The following is a 21,850-nucleotide window of genomic DNA, read 5'->3' on the forward strand; positions in this document are numbered from 1 at the left end:
TTCCATCCTTAATACACTGAAGTTCTCTCCTGTGTTGATGTGAAACTTCTCGTGGTTTGTGGCCACTGCTCCTCATCCTGGCACTGGACACCACTGAGAAGTCTGCCATCACCTGCCTTTTGGGATAATTATACGTGGTAATGGGACCCAGGATTTATCCAGGCCCATGAAAAGGCAAGCTGTGTGCTGCTCACCAGCTTGGACCACACTGTGAGCTCAAATCTCAGCTCATTCTACATCCGAGGCAACACTTCCTCCTCAAAAAGACCCAGAACCGATTTGTTTTTTTATCTGTGACCCTCCTTAATAAATGTTTGCTCACAGCAACCCTCTGCACGATTACCAAGCCCATTACTAGAGTGGTTAGTCATGCAAGAACCCTTCCCGAGCAGCGGTTTCATCAGAACCTGGCTCTGGTGCACAGCTGGAGCAGGGCGTGGTGCACACACCCCCTTTCACACCCACTTGCCAGCGCCTTTGCAGGGATGCTGAGGTCACTAACAACCAGTAAATGCCTGCTCTCAGTCAAACCAGGCTGGGAGAAAAAAAAAAAAGTTACACAACCATAGAAAAAATGTGTTTAGGTTTCATGCTAACATCCCATAAAAAGTCAGGCTTGAAAAATCACCTGCAGCTGCCTTGCACCTCCCTCCCACGTCTACAATCAAAACGTCCCTCACCAATGCCAGTGAGGGTCAAAAACAATAAAAAAGCAGGTGTAAAAAGGTAGGAAAGCACTGCCACTTCCACCACTAAACCCCAAGAGCCACCTCTACAGGTCTGAAATCCCCAGGGATGGGGGCAGCTGTGAGGGCCTGACCTCCCTTGGAGTGAGGAACAGACCTGGAGGCACATCTGGGGAGGGCACAGCCCCAGCAGCAGGAGGCTGGACTCTGACACAGGAATCAGGGATGCTCTGCTGCCAGCCTCTGCACACACCCATTTATCAGGGACACTGATCCCACACACTGCTGCTCTGTTAGCACAGAGAATTCCTGATTTAGCTCCTTTCTCCAGGTACCAGTGTTGTCTTTAACGCTGACTAATTAACACTGATTATTCCTCTTAGCTCTGTTCACCATGGAATAGTTCAGCACCTGCATCATCAGCAGATATGGATTCAAGACCAGGGGCTTGGAGCAGCCTCTCTAGTGGAAGGTGTCCCTGCCCTGGCAGAGAGCTGGAACAAGGTGATATTTAATGTCCCTGGGATTCTAAGAGGTTTCCCTTGACCAGCCTGAAAACAAATTTCCAGTCCCTTCTAAATGTTGTTTATTGCCATAGAATGATGGCACAATTCTCCAACACCCAAAATGCCATTTCCAACGGAAAAAAAAAAAAAAAAAAAAAAACAACAAAGGGAAGTGTCACAGACATTTTTTATGAAAAATCCTTTCCTTAGGATTTTTCCTCCTGAGAAGCTGGGAGGCCTCAGGAACAAAATGTAAACATTGATTATCAGCTGCTGTGAGATGCAACAGGTGCATCTGTGATTGGCCCATGTTGGTTGTTTCTAATTAATGGTCAATCACAGCTCAGCTGGCTCAGACAGAGAGCTGAGCCACAAACCTTTGTTATCATTCCTTCCTATTCTATTCTTAGCTAGCCTTCTGATGAAATCCTTGCTTCTATTCCTTTAGTATAGTTTTAATGTAATATATATCATAAAATAATAAATCAAGCTCTCTGAAACACAGAGTCAGATCTTCATCTCTTCCCTCATCCAAGAACCCCTGTGAACACCATCACAGGGAAGAGACGGGGGAAGAAAAGACCTATTACAAAATATGATCCTGAGAGTGAAAAATTAGTTATGTTTTCCTCAAGATCCAGATCTGTAATCCACCAGCGCTGGAGCGTGTGGGGCAGATCCCGGCTCCGGATCCAGGCCGCGCTTTGCAGCGCGCCGCGCGGGAGCGCAGCCTCCTCACCCGGAGCGGGATCAACCATTTTTCATCCTCCCGGCGTGACAGACCCCTCCAGAGGAACCACTTTAAGCGCACACAAATAGCCGGCACATTCCTGCAGCCCTCTCCGGAGCATCCCACACCGCCCTGCTCCCCGCATCCCGCTCCGCTCGCACCGGGGCGGGAACGCCGGCATCCATCATCCCTGGGGATGCTGCTGCTGCAGCTCTTCCTACGGGCACTAAGTGGTACTCCAAGGTTGCTCTGCTGCTACTCATCACAACTTACCTTCTTGTAAGGCTTCCTGTAAACAGGACGAGCTCTTTTGCAGCCGCTGGTGCAAAGCCCACCATCACCTGGTGGTCCTGCCATCCATCCCCCTTCACCGCGGCCAGACACACTACAGGAATCTGCTTTAACAGCGGGGTAGCTCAGAGCAGGGAGCTAATTCACGGGGCAAGGGATGGCATGTTGAATATTCCGGACGGGCTCCAAGCTCTACAGAGCTGGGGGGTGCTGTACGGAGCCGGGGGATGCTGTACAGAGCAGGGGGATGCTGCCCCAGCCGGGGGATGGATGCTGTCCCGAGTGCAGCATGCCGAGCCCGGCCCCCGCCGCTCCTGCCGGCCCGCAATCAGCACAGATCCGCTCCCAGACCGGGAGAAGTCCCTCGGGCCCGGGACAGGAGCAGCCAGAGGCTCAGCAGCCAAGGCAAACAAGGCCTTGGGCTCGCAGCCTGCGCCGTGTGTCCTGAAGGGCCCTCGGCAGCCGCTCCCGCTCACCTTCCATCATTGCAGGGCCGCCCGGGCGCAGAGCAGGATGCACAGGCTCCACGAACACCGGGCTCTGCAGGCTGGCAGCCTCTCCGGGGGCTGGGGCACGGGGGGTTACACCCTCCGTTCGTCCCACAGCGTACCAGCACTGCAAACTGCTCCATGACCCTTTGCCAAGATCACAGAACCCAGAGGATTGTGCTTGACAATGTCCTACTGTCCCTCCAGTGTGGCCATACTGGAAAGTAGAACCATGGAAACCCTGCATCCCATCCAGCCAGGAAAAGGCACCTCTGCCATTTCCCACACAGGATAAGCTCTCTACCAGAATTTGGAATTTCACAGTTCTCAGCAATGAGAATTTCTTTTCAATCAGTGAAACACAGGTGTCTCAAACACATCTTCAGAAAGCCTCAAGCAAAGCTGGTGCACTCAGAGGGAGCTCTCTGAACACTCCATCCACTGATGCCCACCCCAAGGATGTTCTGGAGCTGAGTTTCACATCCCCAGCACTCACTGCCTGCTCTCCATCAACCACTGCAGCGATGACCCTGCTGGCAGGAGGAGCATTGCTGCTCTCCAGCAGCTGCACAGCAAGGTCACTGTGAGCAGCAAACACTGCTGCTACTGACTTTGTAAAGCCAACACTTCTTGTGTCCCTCCAAGTGATGCAAAATAGGCCCTGCATCTTCTCTTTTCCCAAGAACTCTTTGCAAAAATATTTATAATCATCATTCTTTGATTCCTTGTTCTTATTTCCTTACAGGTGTTTCACATTCTGCCAACAGATCTAACACAATCTGCCAATTTACAAATGTAAAAGCCCAGACATTGAGAAAGAGCAGTTGGACTTGCTGATCTTAAAGATCTTTTCCAACCTGAACAATCCTGGGATTCTGTGAAACGCCTCCTATACACCAGCAGCATCTCAGAATAAACATTTCCATGCTGAGACACACTGGACAGGTTTGTCAAAACCTTTCAGGGATACAAGTCCTGTGAAGCTGCTTGTTTGTATGCCCATGTTTTGGATTTTATTGGACACTTCATTGCCTTCATTTTCTTGTCTTTTTTTTTTGGTAAGAAAAGCAGCCCTAAATGTTACCATTCTTGCAGACTGCAGCTTCAACTATAGTGTCACAGACCTATTTTATGCAAAATCCTTTCCTTAGGATTTTTCCTCCTGAGAAGCTGAGAGCCCTCAGGAACAAAATGTAAACATTGATTATCTGCTGCTGTGGAATGCAACAGGTGCATCTGTGATTGGTCTCATGTGGTTGTTTCTAATTAATGGCCAATCACAGTCAGCTGTCTGGACTGTCTCAGTCACAAGCCTTTGTTATTCATTATTTTTCTATTCTTAGCTAGCTTTCTGATGAAATCCTTGCTTCTATTCTTTTAATATAGTTTTAATATAATATATATAATAAAATAATAAATCAGCCTTCTGAAACAGGGAGTCAACATTCTCATCTCTTCCCTCACCCTATGACCCCTGCAAACACCCTCACACTACAGAACACTCCAAGTAGTGGCTCCTTTGACAAAGGGATTGTGGAAGGCAAAATTGGGTCACCTGAGCAGCTCTGAGGAGCAATTTGGCCAGGATTCCCCGTTTGTCTCCCGGAGAGGCCGCGCTGCAGCCGCTGTTTGTCAGCACGGATCAGTGCCCAAGCAGCACACAGGAGAGGGCATCTGGGCCAGAGCAACATTGTGCTGCAGGGGAGCAGCAGCACAGAGCCCAGGCTGGGGGCTCTGCGTTAGGGCACCGAGCTGTGCTCTCCTGTCACTCTGCACTTGTCCATTAAACGCGCCGGAGGTCACTGCGGGCAATTCTCTGCTCACGTGAAGGACACAGACATCTCACAACAAAGCACACAACGGGGGCTGCCGGCACGAAGGCAGCACTTGGCACCAGTAATGATCCCACTGCCAGCACAGGGAAAGCACATTCCTGTCCTAAAAACACTGGGTGCTGAGCAGGAAAGGGAATAGGGGCCATGGGTACTGAGTCTGTGAGGTCCCCACGACAAGGTGAGGAATCTGACTCCAGAAGGCTAATATAATATAATATAATATAATATAATATAATATAATATAATATAATATAATATTATAATATAATATAATATAATATAATATAAATTATATATCTAGAATATAATCATATTAATATCTAATTTATAATATAATTATTATATTATATTATATTATATTATATTATATTATATTATATTATATCATATCACATTACATTATGTCATATCACATTACATTATATTATATTAGATTGCATTATATCATATCATATCATTTATGCTATACTAAAACTCTACTAAAGAATACAGAAAGGACACATACCGAAGGCTTCGCAAGAATGAATAATAAAAACTGGCGACTGACTCCTCAGAGTCTGACACAGCTGGCTGTGATTGGTCATTAATTAATAACAATTCACATGGAACCAATCAAACATTCACCTGTTGGTAAACAATGTCCAGATCACATTCCAAAGCAGCAAACACAGGAGCAGCAATCAGATAATTCTTGTTTTCATTCCTCTCTGAGGCTTCTCAGCTTCCCAGGAGGAAATCCTGGCAAAGGGATTTTTCAGGAAATGTGACAGTGACACATGGGATGCACAGTAAAAACGCACCTCAATAGTTTGTCCCACTAGGAGAGAGGTAAAATGTTTGGCATTGCTTCTCCAGGAAGACCATGCCTTATTGCCAGGGACATTCCACCACATGGGATAATAAAAGTCACAATAATTTTCATTTTCATGTCTCAGCATGGATGATGGTGCTTCCTTTCACATCAATTATGTACTTCATAGTCTAAAAAACTCTTGCTTCATAAGACTACATTATTTTATAAAAACAATAATGAAATACCTTTGACTCATATTAATTCATTAAAGATGAGGGTAGGCATCACTCATCTTTATGTGAAATGGAAAAAGATGAAGCTAAGTCAGTTATGATTTGTTTAAAACCATGACATATGCTAGCATTATTATTTCTTTAAAATTATCTTCAAGCAAATTCCAAATTCCATTAAATTTCTGATGTCCAGGCATAGCAGGTTTGATCCCTGCAATTTACTTTAAAGAGCAGAATAAACCCCCCCTTTTTTAAAGGGAAAGAGCACAAAACCTCTTGAATTCTTCTGCATGACTGAAATCATCCTTTTGATTTCTGCCCCCAAGCTGATGGAGCTGTTAAAATTAATATATTGTGCCCATCCATCAGCTTAAAAACAAAACAACACACCTGACTGCAGCTGGATTTTCACTGAATAAACCAGGGTGCTCCTAACTTATCTTCTCACTGAACAAAGAGGCATCCAAAGAATTAATGTGAGATTCACTTGCCCATTTTAAATAAAGGTTTTTCTACATCACATCATCTGACAGAGGAGTTGTATCCTTCTGTTGTATTTAACTGAAGCAGCAAAAATAAAACAGGAAAACTGAAAGAGATCATAGAAACTCCCTATTAATACTTCAAACTAAGACACTAAAGCTTGTTGTCCTGAGAGCTACACTGTTGAATTATAGACACAAAACTTGATTTGTACTTCTATAAACTTGGTTTATCATTCTGCCGAGAGAAGAGAAACTTACAGTGTAAGAAAGTTAAAGGCAAAAGTTTAAGAGCAGAGAGCATGTAGAAAAGAGAAAGTAAAAAAGTGCAAAAGAAAAGACAAAGGGACAAAAAAAGAAAAGAGCGCGAAGAAAAGCGCGAAAGCGAGCAAAGAGAGATAAGAGAGCGCAAAAACAAACTAAAGTTCTTGTTACAATACAATAAATCATCTTCAATATTCAAATTCTCATTAACCAATCTACTACAACATACATATCATATAACATTTCTATACAACTTATAGAAATATTTGAATATTGTTAAATATTCAAATTCTCATTAACTAATCTACTACAACATACATATCCTATAACATTTCTATACAACTTATAAGAATCACTACATTACCATACTATATTTACATTTAAACCCTAAATCTTATTCTTTGAACCCCATTTACTAAGCTGCAAAGCCTACTCTAACTCTTAAACCTACCTACTTACAAAAAGAATTGTTTCCTCCAAAAGAGATTACATTCACCTAGTCACATCGTTATTTTTCAGCAACTAAAATATCTCAAAAGTTGCTTTCATTTCAATCTCACTTAAAGTTTCCATATTCTCAAAATCTTTCGCCAAGCAATCATATTTATAAAGCTTTCTTGTTTCATGCTCCCTAACACCCAGGGCCTTGGGGATGGAGCAGCCAATGCTAAACCCATTCCCACAGGGCATCCCAAGACTCTGCTTCCACTCCAATCCCAGCTGCCAGCACAGATCTGCCTTTATTCACAGGGGTGACCACAGAAATGAGAATTCTGTGACTTTAATTTGCTTCTAAGCAGCTGCCAGTGCCAGCCAGGAGCTCTGCTTGCTGCTCCTTTCATCTCCTGAGCCAGCCAGCCAGCCAGCCAGCCAGCCAGCCAGACAGCAGCAGGGCACCTCAGCCATCCCAGGGATGCTGGGGAAAGCATCACCTGATCCAGCAGCTCCAAGGGCTGCTCCTGTCACCTGCCTGCCCTCCCAGCTGCTGGCAGGCACAGATTCCAGGAATGAACTGCAAGAAAACTCATCTTCCTGCACAGCCAGCCTTCCCTGAGGGGGCTGCCAACAGCCCAGGTTTGTGCACACCACTGCTTTGGGAGCTCACCTTAAATACAGGTATTTATTTACAGATAATGCACTCATGTAAGGCCATGTTTGCTCCACAAGAAACACTGCAAATCTCAAATCTCTTACCTCATTTTGGATCTCATGTCCTTTTTTTTTTTAGAAGCAAAATCCTTTTTAACTCAGGCTATCATACACTTCCTTCAATCCCCTCTCTGGCACAGTAAAATATTGTGACAGGCAGCATCAGCTGTAACCCAGGACTGCACCTTTTGCTCATTACTTGTGGTGTTCCAGTACCTCTCACAAGCAGGAGGATTTCCAGGCGCCTTACAGCTACTCATTTTATTAGGCAGGTTGTTTTTCACCTCAAATCACCCAGACACTCCAACTGCACTGCAGCAAGGCAAAAAGAACTCAAGAAAGCACTTTTGGCTAAACTTTCAGCTCCCAACTATTGGAAGCAGGTGAATTTGTCACTAGCAAGGATCCAGGTGAGCACTCAGGCACAGGATGATCTGACAAACCTGGGCACGCTCTGAAGGGCCATAAAGACAGAGGGTTGTGTGTTTATGGAAAAGGAATATTCCAGAAGCACAGGCTTGGATCCATCAGTGGTGGTGTGAGGTTTTCAGAACAAGGTGAGAGATGAGAATTGGACTTTATGGTTTTAGAAGGCTGATTTATTGTTCTATTCTATTCTATTCTATTCCATGAAATTCTATGAAATTCTATTCTATGAAATGATATACTAAAATTATACTAAAGAAAGAGAAAGGATACATCAGAAGGCTACAAAAGAATGAATAAAAACTCATTACTGACTCAGTCCAGCACCGCTGGCTGTGATTGGCTATTAATTAAAAACAATTAATATGTTTGGATAAACAACCCCCAGACTACATTCTAGAGGAGTAGAACATGGAGAAGCTGAGGCTTCTCATCTTCCCAGGAGAAGAAATCCTGGCAAAGGGATTTTTTAGGAAATATTATGGTGAGATCCATCAGTGTAAGGAGGGGGGAGGATGTGCTGTGACACTGCTCCTGCCACAGTGCCACTCTTTGGGAGCCTGGTTAAACTGCTGCCACTACTCAGCACTGCCCTGCAAAGCCAAGGTCACAGCACACAGCACAGACTGACTCTGGGTTTTTTAAGCACAGGCAAGAAAATAAAGCAAGGAGCAGGAATGGAATGGGAAGGGTGGTCTGGGCTCATCTACAAGGAGATGGCAGAAAGATTCTCAGCTATGATGTTCCATTCTGGATACAGACATTCCACAGGCTCAACCTGGACCTACCTCAGGGAACAGAGGCTTGGGGTGCAGTCTCAACTTCACAATCCCTTTTACAGCCTCAGAAATGGATTGTGGCTTCCCCACAGGCTTCAGGGAGACCTCAGGGCACACAAAGGGGGCTTACAACAAGGCTGCAGGGCAACACTTCACAAGGGCTGGTAGGACAGGACAAGGGGGATGGCTTTAAACAAAAGGAGGGCAGGGACGGATGGGATATTGGGAAGGAATTGTTCCTGTGAGGGTGGGCATACCCTGGCACAGGGTGCCCAGAGCAGCTGTGGCTGCCCCTGGATCCCTGACAGTGTCCCAGGCCAGGTTAGATGAGGCTGGGAGCAATCTGGGACAGAGGGATGTGTGCATTCCACGGCCTCTGAGGTCCCTTCCAAGCCAAACCACTCTGTGGTTGTACACCACCACTGCTCTGTCTCTGCAGGGTATTTTGTGGGTACACAGCTTTGTGTGGGTTACACAACCATGGCTTTGTGGCTGAGGACAGAGAGATGGGAGCTGCTGCCAGCCCTGACCCTCAGGTGCTGCCCTCAGTGAAGCCACCCCAGTGTTATGCAAGCCCTGCATTGAGTCTGCCCGATGCCTTTCTGCCACTGAACACACCATGACATCTGTAAAAGCTTCCAACAATCACCCAAACTCTTTAAAAAGCTTCTCCCTTTATAAACACAGTACAGCAGCAAAGAAAATGTGATGTGAAATCAGCTTGAGTGGCTGTGTTTTCAAGCCAGCCTCGAGCTGAGAAGCCAAAAAGGTTCTAAAAAACACAAAGAGAGTGGGTCTGGGTAAGGCACTTTTGTGCAAAGCGTGCACTGACCCAAGGGGCACTGCAGGACACAGACAGGCTGCTAAAATGAACCATGCAAAGCAGCAAAGCCAAACAGGTTCAACTCCTGCACAGCTTCCTTGAGTCTGTCCCAGCCCAGCAGCCTCCCCTGCACACCTCCTTGGGAATGGAGGCACCACTGGGCAAGGGGAAGGGAAGGGCAGGCTCCTTTAGAGCAGGAATTATCCTTAGGAGGATGATTTCTGGTCTAAATGGAGTGAGGGCTGTAGGTGCTGGGGTGCACAAGCCAACTCAGGAGGTGCAGTGTGAGAGAGCAGCCAGGGAGCTGCTCTGCAGGGGCTGGGCTGTTCCCTCCAGCTCTGCAGCAATGTTCAACGGTGGCAGGAGGCAGAGATCCAAACACCAGCCTGGATCAGCTGGGAAATGCCATTTAACACCAGCACTGCAGTGCTCCCAACAGATCTGGAATTGTAACATCAGACTGGGTTGGGAGGGAACTCAGAGCTCATCCCATTCACTCCCTGCCATTCCAGGGACACTTCCCACTGTCCCAGGCTGCTCCAAGCTCCATCCAGCCTGGCCTTGGCACTGCCAGGGATCCAGGGGCAGCCACAGCTGCTCTGGGCACCCTGTGTCCCACCCTCCCAGGGAGTAATTCCTTCTGTTTGCCAAATTTCTGTATGTTCAGCCTGTCTCTAATCAACAGACAAAGACACCACTTGAACAAAAGATTAAAATCTGAAGAACAGCATTTTCCAAGGAGGAAATACATCTCTTAGCAGTAACTTCTAATACACAGATTTGCCTCAATGCACTACAAGAGCACACAAATTCTCCCTTCACCACCTCACATCCCACTCTGTACATCCCATTCCTGCTCAGCAGCATTTCAATGGACAATCTGCCTGTTATGTGCAGCCCCAGCAGTAGTTCTAATGCAGAAAACCCATCCTTTAGCACTTCAGAAGATCTGCCTGAAACAGAAGCACTCATTAAGGCAGAGACCAGCAGGAAACACAGCTCTATATGAATTTTGATTAGTCTGGCTCTGAAAGGAGAAGCTAATTCCTGAAGCCAGCCCTTTCACCATGCACAGGGCTATAAAATGTGCCATTTCCTCCTGCCCCTGTTATTCCAATGGTTTCCATGCCATTTCTTTAACAGAACAAAAAAAAAAAAATTAACATAATTTTCTAACATGCCAAAAAAAAAAAATTTTAAAAAAGGGTGGGGGGTGGGGAGGGGGCTGGAAAATTCACTTCCTTGCTTTTGCTGTTTTAGCTCCAAAGCTAAGCAAGCCCAGCTGCTCAGGAAATACCATTGGAATGAACACATTATTGAACATGGAAGAATCAATCGAGATTGCTGTCAAAAATTTCACATGCTGTAAGCAGGCCAGCAATCAAAGGCCCTTACGAAATACTTCTCAGGCATGTTGGACAACTTCATCTTTCAAACCTCAGGCACATGATCAAAATTACTTCCAAAAAAAAGGAGAGAAAAAAATAGAAATCACAGAAAAAATAACTGAATTAGAGGAATTTCACCAGGAAGCCAGGAGCTATTATTTGTTATTAACACCTGACATAACATGATGTCCTCTAGGTACTGTATTTATTCCAGATCAAATGAAGAGGGAGGGGAAAAGAAGTTGTAGCTCAAGATTCCTTCTTTATAAAGCGCAAAGCCTACTCATTTGGTGACTGGTTTCGTCCTGGATTCCTTTCACTGACGCATTTGCTGACAACACACAAAGAACACTCACTCTTTAAAGGACAACCTCAGCCTGTTCTGCTGTGAATATTTGAACTCCACAGAGGTTTCTCTCCATCAGCTGACACTGGTGGACACTTTGGCCATGCCAGAGTTGCTCAGGGCTCTCCTACAGCCACAAGGAGGAAATTTCAGGGCTTGCAGCACTCTGGGATAGTGGAAGGTGTCCCTGCCCATGGCAGGGGGTGGAACTGGGTGAGCTCTGAAGTCCCATCCAACTCAAACCATTCTGGGGTTTTATACCACGTTTCACATGTCCTGGTGCAACAGATTGGTTTGTTTATGGGTTTTTTCCTGCATTTCCATAATGCTGTGCCACTCTGAAGTAAGTATCTGCAGCAAGTCTGCTCTTCCTTGCATCAACAGATGGAATGTAGCTGCCTGTTCAGCTCCTTTTCCAAGCAAATCACTTGGATTATTCCTTATTTCCCTTAAAGAACCTTTTGGTGGCCTTCATCATGTGACAGTGCAGAACTTGCAGCACACAGGAGGACACTGGGAACTGAGGCTGTTCTTGCAAACTCTGTATTCCTCCATCACTAAGCTGAAATAACCAATTTTTGCTGGGTTTTTCTAATTTTTTCTCTTAACTATGTTGACCACAATGCATTATCATCTCATGGAATTTAGCTCTGGGATATCCCATTCGACAGTATCTGAAGCTCTTTGTTTCTTTAGTGTCTGCTGTCATGTGCTTTTAGCTACTGAAATGTTCCCAGAAAAGGGGGCACTTCATTCAAAAACTCTCCACAGGAAATAGAAAATGAAAAATAATGAAAAATGAACAACCAACCCTCAGGGTACAGTGTACATAAAACAGAAAAACACCCTCAAGCACCTCCTCTTTTCCCTCCTCACCCCCACATCCCCAAGATACAAAGAAGCTACAACCTCCATCATTCTGTGACTCCACCATGAACAGACAAACGCATTAATAAACCACTATTATCCATTTCTGGCACCTCAAAACACTGCCCCCAGTGTGTATTTGAATCCTGGCTCAAATCAATTGTTGCACGAGGATGATGCTCTGCATTTATACCCCAGACAGGGAGGTTGAGTATATTGCTTATAAAAGCAAATAATTACAGAAAACTTAAGCCCCCTGCTGCTCCTAATTCGAACTGTTCTTTCAGCTCCAAGCCACAGCAATTGCTAATGGCCTGGATTACTTAGCAGAAATTAAGTTTTGTCTCAGAATCTCTCAAATTAAGTTTTGTCTTAGAATCTCTCAAATTAAGTTTTGTCTTAGAATCTCTCAAATTAATGACCTCAGTGTGGAATAAGCTTTGTGAACAAGAGTCCTGAGGATCCTGGCAACCACAAGAAAATAAAGAGAACACAGGTTTTGAAGCTGAAGACTAAAATTAAGATTATTTCTAACACGTGAAAGCTGAGCAGATAGTGTATTTGCCTTCCTGAGTAGAGAGAATGCGCTATGTCAAAAATTCATTCAAGAATTCAAGTCCTGTCCACCTTGAACAACAATGAATGTCTTTATTTTCTCTTCCCTTCTTATCAGGAATGGATTTTCAAGTATGCTCCTTCAGCTTTTATTATGGCTTTTATGTCCAAGTCAAATAGTTTGCTCTTGGCACAAGTGAAACTAAATCCTGACAGTTATTGACTGTAAAAGGAAATTCTTAATTGGATGAATTACACCCTCTAACAACAATTTTGTAGAAATGTTAAATCACACACAATTGCTGGCACCATGATTCCCATTTTTTATTATACAACTCAAGTTCCCAGAATTATACCTTACTGCAGTGAAAGAAGTCTATTAATTGAGTAAATTCACATGAAGATTTCTTTTATTCATATGAAGATTTAGGCACTTTTAAGGTGTTTGGTACTTCAATTAACTTGCAACATTATGAATTGTACAATCAGAACACTCTTGAATAATGTTTAATTGGGACCCAAATGTCACAACAAAGGTTATCAGAGGTGTATTTAAAAGCATGTTTTACCTGGGAAAAGCTCATCTTGATTCAAGCTGTGAAGTGATTTGAAATTCAGTGAACTGGGGGAATTATTATTAAAGTAGAACACACAGATCTTCTGAAGAAACACTGAATCCCAGAACACAGAGCTGGCTGAGCAATTAACATAAATCATTCTGACCTGTCCCCTTCCCTTGTTCACTGAAATTGGGATGCTCACAGCAGAAGGAAGATTCTCAGGAGAGAAAGGCTGAGATTTGTTGTTCCACCCAATGAGCACCTCAAGGAGAAAAGTGCCAGGTGAAGAGTTCCAAGTGTAGCTGGGATTTTTCACAAGTTAAAACAATCCAGGTTTCATGCAGCTATAAGAAACCTAACTGAATGATGTCCTTCTGTTCAAGAGGAAGGAGTGAGGCCACAGATGGCTGCCAACTGCACCTTGGCAAGAAGCACTTGAGTGCAAAATTCTTTACCCACCTTACATTGTCTCTGCCTTTCTTCACCAGGCAAGAAAGTGAACTAAACCTGTCTTTGCAATTCAAATCATTATGTGATCACAAGAGGGTGAGACCCCAAGAGGAACTGACTGATCTAAAATTTGGATTTTACCTCCAGGTTGCTGACTGCAGTTCCTCTGAGTGGAGACCGTCACCGTCGCATTTTCTGAAAAATCCCTTTGCCAGGATTCCTCTCCTGGGAAGCTGAGAAGCCTCAGAGAAGAATGAAAACAATATTATCTCATTTGCTTTTCCTGTGTTTGCTGCTTTGGAATGTGGTTGGAGATTGTTTATCCAACAGGTGAATGTTTGATTGGTTCCATGTGAATTGTTTTTACCTAATGACCAATCCCAGCCAGCTGTGTCAGACTCTGGAGAGCCACGAGTTTTTCATTAGTATCTTGTTAAGCCTTCTGTCTGTATCCTTTCTCTATCCTTTAGTATAGTTTTAGTTCAGTATTCTTTAGTATAATATAGATCATAAAATAATAAATTAGCCATCTGAGAACATGGAGTCAGATTTGGAGTCAGATTCATCATTTCTTTCCTGCCATGGTGGACCCTGAAAATACCACAGGAGACCACCCAAAGCTCTGAAGGGCCCCAAAGGACACAAAACCAGTGAGGGAATCACCAGGATTCACCAAAGCACAGGGCAGTGCAAAGCCTGGCCTCAGAAATCACACAGTGACACATCTCTGGCCCTTCAGCCAGCCAGCATGAGGGAATTTTGGGAAAACAGGCTGCAGCTTCTGCACTGAATTTTACCCAATTTGGCAGGTCACAGTTGCAAACAGCCTGAGCACATTTGGAAGGCCCAGCTTTGGGTTAGATGTGCTGGGTCAGGTGCTCTGGGTTAGCTGTGCTGGGTTAGAGCCACGGGCGGAGCACTGCTGTCACCCTGTCCCTGTCACCCTTCTCCAGGCAGAGGTGGCTCTTCCTGGGGCTCCTGGGAACCTGGGGCAGACAAGGCTGGACAACCAGCAGCAATCTTGGTGTGTTTGCCTCCAGCTGCTGTCCCCAGAGATCAGGATCACATTCAAAGCAGTCAGGAAACACAGCCAGACAGGTACCTTGGCAATCCTTTAGTGCCAAGCCCACAGCTCATCTCCCTCCTGGGCCTGGAGCTGGTGTGGGACTCCAGGACTCCTGGACAACTCATCAATATGACTGAGCAGAAGCCATTTATTGTTCACCTTACACACATATTTATTTATAGGTTCTACCAACTGCTAAGTACTCACTTCTTGGTTGGTGCCTTTGTCTTGTTCACCCCTTTTCTGCCTGCATTTCTCAGAGCGTGTGATTGGTTACACTCCAGCTGTTTCAGTCCTCTTATTTACTTCTTGCTGTCTTGGTATTCAGTTTCTCAGCCTCTTCCTCCTTAATTTAGCACAATTTGTGTTTCAGAAGTCTGGATGAGTCCTGAGGCTTTGCTAACACACTTAGAATCAGGCTGGCTGGTGCACACTATGGCCTAATCCTGCAAATACATTGCAACAACCTCATATAGGTTTTACTCCTCTCCAGCCTCAGTTTTCATGGATATCTTTGCTTATGCACAGGAGGGAAAGCAACAGCACAGCAACAGCACTACCTGAAACAGGCTTGCAAAACCCCAGAGCTGGGTGTTTTACATGCTCCTATCACCTGCAGCTGGGGGGAGAGCAGAGGAGAGCTAGAGAATGGGGAATACTTCCAGAAAGTTTTGTCAAACATGAGGAATGCAGGGGTTTTTGGTTTGTTTTTGGGTTTTTTTTCAGGTCACACACCAGACAGGTTTTACACAGGTTTTGGCCTGACCTTGCCTTGTGCAGGAGGTGAAAGTAGATGACCTCCTGTGGTCTCCCCAACCTGAATTTTTCTGCAGAGGTAAAGGTTTTAAAACTGCTCAAATATGATTTTGCTATATTAAGTTTCATATCAAATGAAAACAAATTAAAAATGGAGTATTTCTCTAAGGAAAGCAAACTCATATCCATGCCTTTCACAACATTCTGTGTGGTATAACAAAATGAGAGAATAAAGCAACTGGGGGGATTTTCCCCCTCATAACAAGCACACACAAATGATGAAGGTTCAAGCTTAAGAAAACAAAAAAACCCTAATCATAACATATTCATGTTACATGAAAAAAAATCTCATTAAATCCATAAAATATGGCAACAGTGCCTCCTGACACAAGTAATCACATATTAATAACCTTAAATCATATTTTAGACTGGAATATCACTTACAGAAGAGAAGAACCATAACCAAAACAACATTCTTTAAAGACACTGAACCGTCTTCTTTAAATATTTTTAAAGCAAAACCAAACAAGTGCAGGGTAGCAGAGGGAAAGGGGCTTTACCCCAACAGCAGCAGAGGCCACCCCAGGATGTGCTCCCCTGGGAAAGGCTCCTGGGCTCAGCTCCCAGCACCTCCCAGGGAGAGAGGGAGAACTCATGTCCTCACCTATGGACAAAGCCCTGAGTGCTTTGGTGGAGGAAATACCCAAAAACTTCCCCATTTCCAGTCACTCAAGGCACTGCTCTCTCTCCACTTCCACCCAGAAAACCCCAAAAGTGGTTTGGGTTTTTTTCCCCAGCAGCTCTGAAGCAAGGGCAGCAAAGCCTGGGTTGGATTTAACATGGAGCACAGGTATCCATCCCTTCATGCCTCAAAGCAGCCTCCCTCTTCTAATCCCTCCTTTTTATTTGCCTATAAAAAAGCCTAATTACTCAGCTGCACCATTTTCTGCAAAAACAGCTGAACACTCCCACAAGATATACTGGCTTGTTTAAACACCAGGTAATAGCAGCATTAAAAGATTCATCCTTCCATAAAAAGCAGGTTCAGTCCCATCACACAAAATGAAATTCCAAGACATAATTCATCCATTAGCAAAATGAGTTACCTTAATGTATAGATCACCAAAACTCCCACTGCAGGGACTGCCAAGTTTTTCTCTCTGCATAAGTTCCATGACAGCTTTCTTTAAATAGCTGAAGTTTCAAGTGCTTTCCAAGTAAAACACAAACTGTGAATTACAGTTCAATCATACCCATACAATAAAAATCATCTTTATGCAACCACCAGCACTTTCAGGTCATTCCCCCTGTACACCATTGTTCTGTGAGGATGCCACAAGACATTTTCATTTAAAAAACCCAGATAAGGTGAGGATTTTCCAGCACTTAGTCCAATCAGAGCAAGATTCAAACAACTTCTGGGAGAAACTCAGAGTTACTCCTAAAAACTGAACTTTCTGTTTAACACAAAGAGTTTGCTCTTCACCCAGGCCTTAGTGAGCCACTGACAGAGCAAAAGGTGCTGCTCACAACTGGCATTTTCACAAACTGGATATGCTGATTCATGTCAATGAAAAACTTAACTTATGAGGGGTTTCATGCAGGTGCTGAAAAACACCTCATGAAGGGTTCATTACTCACTTCAAGAGCTCTTGTCTTTTCCAAGACATACAGTTAGGGCTCCAAATGTTATTGAAAATGTATATTCCTACTTTACAGCAAATTAGAACCCTGCTCTTTTACTGCTTCAAGTATTTATATCCACAATGGAAAGAATAATAAAAAAACTCACACAGTTTCGCATGCATTCATTACTTAACTGTTCAGCAAATCTAACGCTAAAGGTTAATCCTGAGACAGGGAGCAGATGTTCAGTGAGAAGGAAATTTTTCTCAAGAGGAGATACCCAGGAAGTCTGTCTCTCCAAGCTGCTCCAGCCCACAGAGTTTCCCACCACATGAATCCAACTGGGAAAAGCTGTGACTCAGCCTCCAATTAACCATGTACAGAGCAGACACCAGCACAGAGCCTGGAAAGCACACGGAGCACTCAGAGTTCAGAAGCAGTTAGGTGAGCATCACACCAAGCACACACAGCTCCTGTCAACATCATGATCTTATTACAAGCTTCAGAAGGAACTGTTAATTCTCTAAAATCTGAGCCATGGGGTTGTTTTAAATGAATAACAGAGCGCTGCTCTGGATTCTCACCAGCAGAACATTTCACAGGTCAGTTTAACACCAGTGGATAAGCTGGCTGAGTCTTCTCCTCTCCAGGATGGGCAGTCCCAGCTCTCAGCCTCTCCTCACGCCATCACCTTTCAGTCCCTCACCAGATTTGCTCCAGTAAATCCATGTCTTGCTTTTACAAAGCAGCCCACAATGAACAGCAGGAGTCCAGAGGAAGGATCAGCTCCCTCTCTGTCCTTCAGCCTTCCTTCAGGAAAGGAATCCTATCACAGTCTGGTTTGGGTGGGGAGGGACATCAAAGACCATCCCATTCCACCTCTTTCCACTGTCCCAGGTTGCTCCAAGCCCTGTCCAACCTGGCCTTGGGTACTGCCATGGATCCAGGGGCAGTCACAGCTGCTCTGGGCACCTGTGCCAGGGCGTGCCCACCTTCACAGGGAGGAATTCCTTCTCAATATCCCACCCAACCAAACAATTTTGTTGGCAGCAACAAAATTGTGCCTTTCACTTCTTAAAGCCACGGGAATCATTAGGAACAGGGAACCCAGGGCTGATGCCAGGCTAAGGACAGGCTTAGCATGGGCTGCCACACACACTCCTTGTAGCCAGGAGAATTTTAGTTCCTGCTGAATATAAACTCTTGTACTTGGCACATCTTGTTTCCCTCAGCGTGAGCAATAAACCTAAAATCCCACTGTCCTGGACTGCCAAGCAAACTGTGTTCAGTTTGCCATCTGTATGGCAGCTGTCTTCTGTTCAGTGGGCAGTTTGCCTTATCTCTTCCACACCCACTCCTCCCTCAGGGAGACACCTGCTGATAACAGCTATTGAATGTCACTGCATGGCTGATAAGAACTACAGCATCCCACTGGGAGATGTGAGCCCAGAGGGAGGAGCCAAGCATTGCTACCCAGATATAATCTGGAGATTCTGGAACACCAGCACGGCTTCTCCACTGGATTCCCAGAGGAAGACCAGACCAATCTACACCACCACTGGATCTTGAGAGGAAAACTCCACCCTTCTACAGGATCACTGCTTCAGCAGAACCACACCTGTCTCTGCAGGAGGGCTGCAGTCACCCTTTAATGGGACTGCTACCAGCACCCTGACACACAGGGAGTCAGGCCATATTCTCACTCTGTCACTGTTGTTTTGTATTACTGCATTGTTTATTTTATCTTTTTTTCCCCTTCCTATTAAAGAACTGTTATTCCCTGCTCCCATATTTTTGCCTGAGAGCCCCTTAATTTAAAATTTATACCAATTCAGAGGGAGGGGGTTCACATTTTCCATTTCAGGGGAGGCTCCTGCCATCCTTAGCAGACACCTGGCTTTCCAAACCAAAACCCCCACTCAGGTAAGCCCAGAGGAGAAAGCCATTATCACAGCACACACTGCATTATCCCAAACAGCACCCAGCCCCCCTGGCTGGAGCTCAGCATTCCCCAGTTGCCAAAATGCAATGTATATCCATGTATATCCATGTGCATCCCTGGGTCTGGCCTGGCAAGCAGCCAGCTGCAGATGCTCAGAGATTTTCACTTACTTGCAACAGTGCAAGGCCGTGTTTCAAAATGAGGATAAAACATCTATCCCCAGAAAGAAGAGGATTAGATATTCATTTAGGGGTTTTCATATTAAATCCAGATCCTGCTAACGATGGGATGCCCTCTAAACCAATCCCAAATCCCCCTGTGGCCCCAGCATGTCCTAAGATATCTTTAAGCTGTTCTGCAAACCAGCAGGACAGAAAAGCCCCTCCCCAAGCCACTGGGAGTGAAGAGGGCAAAACACAAACAGCACAAAGGGAAGTTTATGGCTAATTACACAATCTGTGCTCACCTCCTGCCCTTCCACTAGCCAAGATCCCATTGCAAAGTTCCTTTAAAACAGAAATTACTTGCAGAATAATTTAAAACAGAAAAAAAGGCATTAAGAAGCCTGAAAATATCATTTTTATTGGCTAAAAAATCAACCCAGGGTCACTACACTACTCTCATGATAGCTTTATTTGACCAAATCTTCATAAGATTTTTCTGCTCACACATTGCATCTTGGGGACAAGCACAAGCCTTGCACAGGCTTTGAACACAAATTATTAACACTACCAATGGCATTATGGTCATCAGGAGAAATGGACCCAAAAGGTTCAGCTGCATTTTGGGTTTTTTCTGGACTGTTTTTGGGCAGAGGATGGCAGCTCCAAGTTGTATAAATCTACCAGAGCAGGACATGTGTTGGCTCAAACATTTCAACAAGCACCTAATAAATAAGATATAGAGAAGCTGTATTATCATATTAAGGAATGATGATTTTACTCACCTGACAAGTATTTTTCAAGACCCTCCTGAGTAGCTTAAGGTTGCTAATAATACAATTATTGATTAAGACAGGAAAATATATCAACCAAGCCACAACTTGGAGTGTAAATCTTATGCCTTGACCTTTCTGAAATGCTCCAGCCATAACAAAATAAAACTGACAAATATTTCATTTGGAAAAGCACACCAACATATTTTAGGTGTCACCTGAAAATCCACAGCCCTTTCCAAACCTTATATGAGATAATTATTTGATCATTAAGACTGGAAAAGACCTCCAAGACTGAGTCCAACCATTAACCCAGCACCAGAGCAGATTTGCATATCTATAAATATTGCAGGTTCTATAAGCACAGCAACATCAAAGTACCATGGGATGTGCTCACCTACCAGCAGATCCACTGCAGGAAATACTTCCACTATTTGATCCAGACTGAAAAGCCTTTAGTAAGGATCTGCTTCAACCTAAGCATCAATTTCCTTCAAATTGGAAGGCAAAAATGCCTCTATTTGATGTTTTCCAACATAGGCATCAGGAGTTTCACAGCAGCAAGGACTGGGAGCAGTTGATCTGGGAGGTACAACCACTGCTGCCTGCTTTCCCAGGCAATCTCTGGGACAAAATATGGCTATTTAGTGGCCATTAACCAAACCATATTTTGGCCATTTAACCAAAATATGGTTAAAGCTGTGAAAGCCCATTTCCCAGCTGGCTCACCAACTGCCTCATCCAGGCAATTCCCACACCTGTATTTCCCTCTAATATTCACTTCAGCCATCTCTCCTCAGGCTGTCACAGCCACCTGACCCTCATTGCTTTTGCAATATTAGATGATTTTACCCAGCATCCTGAGGACTGTGTTCAAATGCATGCACTCAGTTACTCAGTTCCAGTCTTACATGATTTCTTTAAAACCAGGCAAGAAAAGCTATTTATATTTTATTTTTTTTTACCATCAGCCCTTCAAGGCAGGTTTCAGCAGTAGGAGAACACTGCAGGTAATTGAGATTCTCCTTCAGCTCCCTCACTGCTCCAGCCAACATGAGGGACAGGGAAGATGGCACTGATGTGCCTGCTGGAATACAAAAGAGTGTGTGACCTTCCCACCCAAAGCTGCTTTACAAGTCTGTTTTGTGATTGTCCCACCCTTCAGGTGGATCTATCAGCTACTTTAAATTACTTTCTCAGCTCCTTGCCCATCAGTCAAACAGAAACCAATTCCTCACTTCCTCATCTGCTTCCCAGTCCAGGAGCATTCATTTCATTTTCAGGTATTTTAAGAATTTGCTGCTAAATTCACTATTTTTTTTCTGTCCTTCCCCCCAGCTCTTTAGACACCTCCTCTGCTACACTGAATGCAGGGAACATTTAAAGGTTCCCTTCCTTAAAACTAAATTAATTCAACTATCTTAGAGAAGTTTATTGGAATGGCTTCCCATTTTCTTGACAATACCCTGACAGAAGAGAAAAGGTCACCTAAAACAACAATCAGGTCTTTTCCAAGGCCTACACAGCTGCTTTCCCAACTTTTTCAGAGTAATTTCAGAGGATGAAAACAAACTGCAGGAAAAATACCTTTTTCAATCATCAAAAAGTTCAAATGGAAAAAAAACCAACCCAAACCAAAAATAACATTGTGTAGGGTTTTTTTATTCAGTCCAGTAGCCTATAAAAAGCTTCTTTTCCAGTCACAAGGGACAAAAGTGACATTTCCATTGTCTACAGACAAGCCAATTGAATTTGATGTCTGTTGATAAACACTGAACAGACATAAACAGCTTGCAGAAGCCATGCACTTGCTAGAAGGCAAATCTGAGGGTCTGACAGCCAAAATAAAGATTGACAATGCCCATGGCCACACAG

The 21,850-nt window shown here is 44.4% G+C and overlaps 1 protein-coding gene across 2 annotated transcripts in view; it reads right to left on the reverse strand.

Moving 5' to 3' along the window:
* The window catches only part of AGAP1 (ArfGAP with GTPase domain, ankyrin repeat and PH domain 1), a 321,583-nt gene that overhangs the window by 253,916 nt on the left and 45,817 nt on the right, over nt 1-21,850 (reverse strand). The gene's annotated exons all lie outside the window — the stretch shown is intronic.

Source organism: Ammospiza caudacuta, chromosome 8 (assembly GCF_027887145.1).
Source record: "Ammospiza caudacuta isolate bAmmCau1 chromosome 8, bAmmCau1.pri, whole genome shotgun sequence".
NCBI classification, from domain to species: domain Eukaryota; kingdom Metazoa; phylum Chordata; class Aves; order Passeriformes; family Passerellidae; genus Ammospiza; species Ammospiza caudacuta.